Source organism: Vespa mandarinia, chromosome 22 (assembly GCF_050613455.1).
Source record: "Vespa mandarinia isolate Hongniang chromosome 22, ASM5061345v1, whole genome shotgun sequence".
Classification (NCBI taxonomy): Eukaryota; Metazoa; Arthropoda; class Insecta; order Hymenoptera; family Vespidae; genus Vespa; species Vespa mandarinia.
The window spans coordinates 2,835,001-2,840,000 of NC_140831.1; the positions used below are offsets into that span (position 1 = coordinate 2,835,001).

A 5,000-nucleotide genomic window follows, 5' to 3' on the forward strand; every position below is an offset into this window, starting at 1 on the left:
GGACTTGGCGGGGCACGTGCGCCGGTCTCGTATTCACTCTCGCGCCAATACGCCTCGACTCGCGTGCTCCTACCACGGCGCTATCTTTACCCTCTCTCTCTCTCTCTCTCTTCCTCTCTCTTTCTCTCTCTCGCTCTAATTTAATTCTTTTTTTTTTCTCTCTCTATTTCAAGAATGTCGACCGTATAAACCCCCGATGATATTTTTCACGTAAACGAAATCACGGGGCTTATTTTTATTATCATTGAGGTTATCCGAAAGGAGTCTTCGCAAAAATGGAAGACACGTATTATATATATATACATATATATACATATATATATATATATATATATATATATATGTACATATATATACTTTAGAGTTTCGCGTGGGAAAGACCAGTTTCGATCGTAGCCCCCCTTCATCTTGCCCCATTCCTCCGCCCTATTCCCCCTTTTCACCTCCCCCTCCCCCTTCTTCAAACCTCCGGATACTTTATCTTTCTGTTTCCCCTTCGCGTAACTTGTCCGCCGGTTCTTTTCCTCCATCTCTTTCTTTTTCATCCCCTCCCTCTTTTTCTTTCTCTCTCTCTCTCTCTCTCTCTTTCCCTTTCCCATTCTCATTCTCATTCTCTCTCTCTCTCTCTTTCTCTCTCTTTCTCTCGCACGTAAAGGGAAGAGAAAATCGTGGGGTAGGCGCCACCAAGCATGGACGAGGTCGGGTCTCGCACGTCGATGGGAATCACGGCGCTCTGCCAGATGGCTAGCATTCTCGACGACAACGACGACAACGACGACGACGACGACGACGACGACGACGAGAAGAAGGGAGCATGGGCCGATCTCTCTCTTTCTCTCTTTCTCTTTGTCTCCCTATTCGAACGTTCGGACTCTTACCTTTTTCTTTCCTTTTTTTTTTTTTTTTTCTCTTTCGATTCTTTTTATTTTCTCCATCCATCGAACTTTCTCTCCATCCAAAGTTCTTACATTTTCTTGATCTGTAAGATCTTTTCCTATTCTCAGAATGTCTCTCTTTTCTTCCATCTTATGGTCATCTTATGGCGTGCGCCGCTAGGAGGAAACCAACCTCTCGTCCTTTTTCCTTTTCTTCGATCGTTTTTCTAAAACGTGTCGTTAAAGCTAACAGTACCGACTACTACTACTACTATTACTACTATTACGTTTCCGTGCATTGATCTCTCCGCGTTCATAATGCGGATGTGTGTCTGTGTGTGTGTGTGTATACATATATATATATATGTTTATGTGTGTGTAAGTATATTCCCTTTATCTCTGTTTTTTTCTCAAGTTTTTCGAATATCTGTGAAAAGAGAAAGAGAGGTAGAGAGAGAGAGAGAGAGAGAGAGAGAGAGAGAGAGAGAGAGAATTTCGCGGATCTTAATATTTTAAGATCCTCCTTGATCGTTTATTCCTTCGGTCGAGTATGACGACACCGGAAGCGGCGAATTCTCGCGCACTAATGAATTTCCAAGAAAAGAAAAAGTAAAAGTAAAAGAAGAAGAGACCTTGGATAATGATAATTTCGTAAAACGATTTATTTCATATAAATTATCAGGAACACGTTAGAGATATTGGTTAAAACGATTTCAATGCAAGGATGGAAAAGTACTTCTTGCTTACTTATATATAGATACGTATATAAATGTAACCATTGTCGGGAAAATGTAACCTTAGTAGGGAAAAAAATTTTTCCTACTAAGGAAAAATAATATCGTGTCTGTATAATCATCGACGAACTAGTTAGAACGAACTAGTAGGAATATCTTAGGGAGCTTAAGAGATCGATATGGTTGGGGAGTACTTTACTTCTTTCCTTTACCATCGTTTATATAACTTTTTAGTGAATCTAATCGTCAGACGTAAATAAATGCTCTTCCAAGCCGTTTATTATATCTTTCCCTTCCTACCACCCTTCCTCTCTCTCTTTCTCTCTTTCTCTCTCGTCCTCCCTTTTGAAACTATCATTCTCTATCTTACTCCCGGCGACTGTTCATAATTTTTCTCGTTCAAGTCTTGCACCCCGTCTTGCCTCGTAATCCACTTCTATCTCTTTCTACTGGTTCGTCCTTCGTCCTTATACATACATAACTAAGTACCTATGTATGTAAGTATGTATGTATGTATGTATGTATGTATGTATGTATGTATTTATTTATGTACTTACATACATATCTATGTAGGTACACGCGTCCGGTTGGTTCGCGATCACCGGCACTCTCTTCTTCTTCTTCTTCTTCTTATTACTATTCTACTTCTTCTATTTCTTCTTCTTCTTCTTCTTCTTCTTCTTCTTCTTCTTCTTCTTCTTCTTCTTCTTCTTCTTCTTCTTCTTCTTCTTCTTCTTCTTCTTCTCCAGCTTGTTCCTGCCCGTCACACATACATACGCATACATGCAAACACGCAAACATTTCCACGTACCTTTCTGACGAACGTGCGTACGTGTGCGTGCATGCGTATGCTTGAGCGCTTCTCGTTTCGTGAGTCATCCAAAGACTTACGTATCAGCTTTGATCGTTCCGGAAGGAAGAAGGGACCATCAGTGGCACGCGCATTTTGTCTCTCTTTTTTCTCTTTTTTCTCTCTCTCTTTCTATCTATCTATCTATCTATCTATCTATCTCTTACTTTCTATCTATCTATCTATCTATCTATCTATCTATCTATCTATCTCTTACTTTCATATTTTTTTTCCTTTTACATAAGATGAAAAAATGTTTCGGAAGATTCTCGTGAAAATGTTTCACTGGTGCCCTCCTCTTACGAAAGAATCAGAGGAAGAACATGGAAGAGAGTATGCAAGAGAGAAAGACAAAGAAAGAGAGAGAGAGAGAGAGAGAGAGAGAGAGAGAGAGCACTCCGCGTTTTTTCTCGTTAACCTTCGCCGTTTCCAAGAGAAGAAGAGGGATCCAGTATCACGGGAGGTAAAATATTAGGCGTACCTTCTTAAACATCCTTCCCCGGTGTTTGCGTACTACGTGTATATGTGGGCCATAAAAACAGGGCCTCGCTTTTTTCTATCTTTTTCTCTTCTTCTTCTTTTTGTTCTTTTTTTTTCTTTTTTTTCTTTTTTTTTTTTTTTTTTTTTTTTGGAGTAAAGATATGACAGTAAGCGAGAGATGGAGAAAGTCGTTTCGTGTATCTGGAATTGTTTCTCGATCGTGAAAGGCGCACGAACGCAACGAACGCCGCACGCACGGACATAGGAAAGGGACATGAAATATATTTTAGTTTTAGTTTTAGTTTTAACGTGCAAGAATCGTACAGTTAGATTCTACAATTGTTCTGTTCGCTCATGAACGACGGGGGAAAAGCCACGGGTCATAACTTTTTTTTCACGAGACGAATGTTTATGGGCACGCTCTTAACTATAACCCGCTTCGTTATCCACAACGATTAAAACTTTTCTCTTAACTTTTCCTACTGTTCGCAGCTGACACATCTCCTTCTACCGTTTCTCTCTCTCTCTCTCTCTTTCTCTCCCATTCTGTCTGTCTCTCTGTCTCTCTCTCTCTCTTTCTCTCTCTCTATCTCTCTTTCTTTTAGTTATTTTTTTTTTAACTCTTTTTTTTATTCAAGCATCATTCGTTCTTTCCTCTTGCGTTCTTCGGACGTTGGATAGGAGAAATTTGTACCTTAATCGCGTCTTCACTTTTTATAAACTTCCGTTAAAAACTTGGCTCTTAGTAGTAGTAAGTTTATCTTTCTCACCGTTTTCTATCTTCCTTTATTTCTTTCTCTCTCTCTCTCTTTCTCTCTCTCTCTCTTTATCGTTGGTCTTGAGCTTTACGAATTTTTCAAGAAAAAGTACGATCGAGATTTTACATATGCAGAATGGTGCAAGAAATGGAACATTCATTTCTCTTGGCACATCGAAGATACGTCGATGGAGTCGACGGGGCGGAATGCGTTTATACTTTTTCCACCCTTTTAGTATTGCATCCGTTCTTTTTTCTTTGTCTCTCTTTTTTTCCCCACTCCTTTTCATTCTCTCTCTTTCTCTCTCTCTCTCTCTCTCTCTCTCTCTCTGTCTCTCTCTGTCTCTCTCTCTCTCTCTCTGTCTCTTTCTCTGTCTCTCTCTTCCTCTCTGTGTGTGTGTAAATGTATGTGTGTCTCTGTTTATCTCTGCCACTCAGTCTTTCTCTCTTTTTCTCTATCTTTCGCATTAGATCTCCTTTTAAACTTTTAACCGTAGTCTTTCTACAAACTCGTGGGGTTGGGTATAGGAGAAGAAGGATGAGGGGATGGAAAAGGAAGGGGAGAGTTTGTAATCAAGAAACTCGATTGCTTGGGATTAAATCGAAGTTTCCTTGAAAATTTTAAGTCTCGAACGACGACAGAAGTAGTCGCGACCGATCGGGTTTTAGAGTTTTAACGCAAGCTGCGCGTCCGACTTCGTTTTTATCTCTCGAAAGAGATGAAAGTGGTAGTGGTAAGAGAAGGAAGGAAGAGGATAAAGAAGGTGAAGAAAATGAAGAAGAGGAAGAAGGAGAAGAAGAAGATTGAAAAAGCGTCGTCTTGCGTTTGCGTTTCGTGTTAGATAGAAAGACAAGGAGAGAGAAAGAGAGATAGACAGACAGAAAGAGACAGAGAGAGAGAGAGAGAGAGAGAGAGAGAGAGAGAGAGAGAGAGAGAGAGAGAGACTGAGGGGTCGATAAGACGACTTTGTGTGTACGAGCTCGTTTTAAAAGATTCGAGGAACGTCGTGTTCGCAGGAAGCTATCTTTTTTTTTCCCCTCTCCGTTTCTTTCTCTTTTCGTTACTGTTACTCTTTCACGATCCGACTTCGAGCACGATCTTGTACTCGCTTCATCGGTCATGACCACTCTCTATCTATCTATCTATCTATCTATCTATCTATCTATCTATCTATCTATCTATCTATCTATCGATCTATCCATCCATCCATCCATTTATCAATATTTTTTTGCGATTGCATAATATGACTTTCCTTTTATAACTCATCTTCATCTTCATATGATCGAGTTATGCACGTCAAATT

General features: G+C 40.0%; 1 protein-coding gene across 3 annotated transcripts in view; it reads left to right on the forward strand.

Annotated features, from left to right (window-relative positions):
- The window catches only part of dtn (transmembrane protein 132C dtn), a 98,088-nt gene that overhangs the window by 1,565 nt on the left and 91,523 nt on the right, over nt 1–5,000 (forward strand). The gene's annotated exons all lie outside the window — the stretch shown is intronic.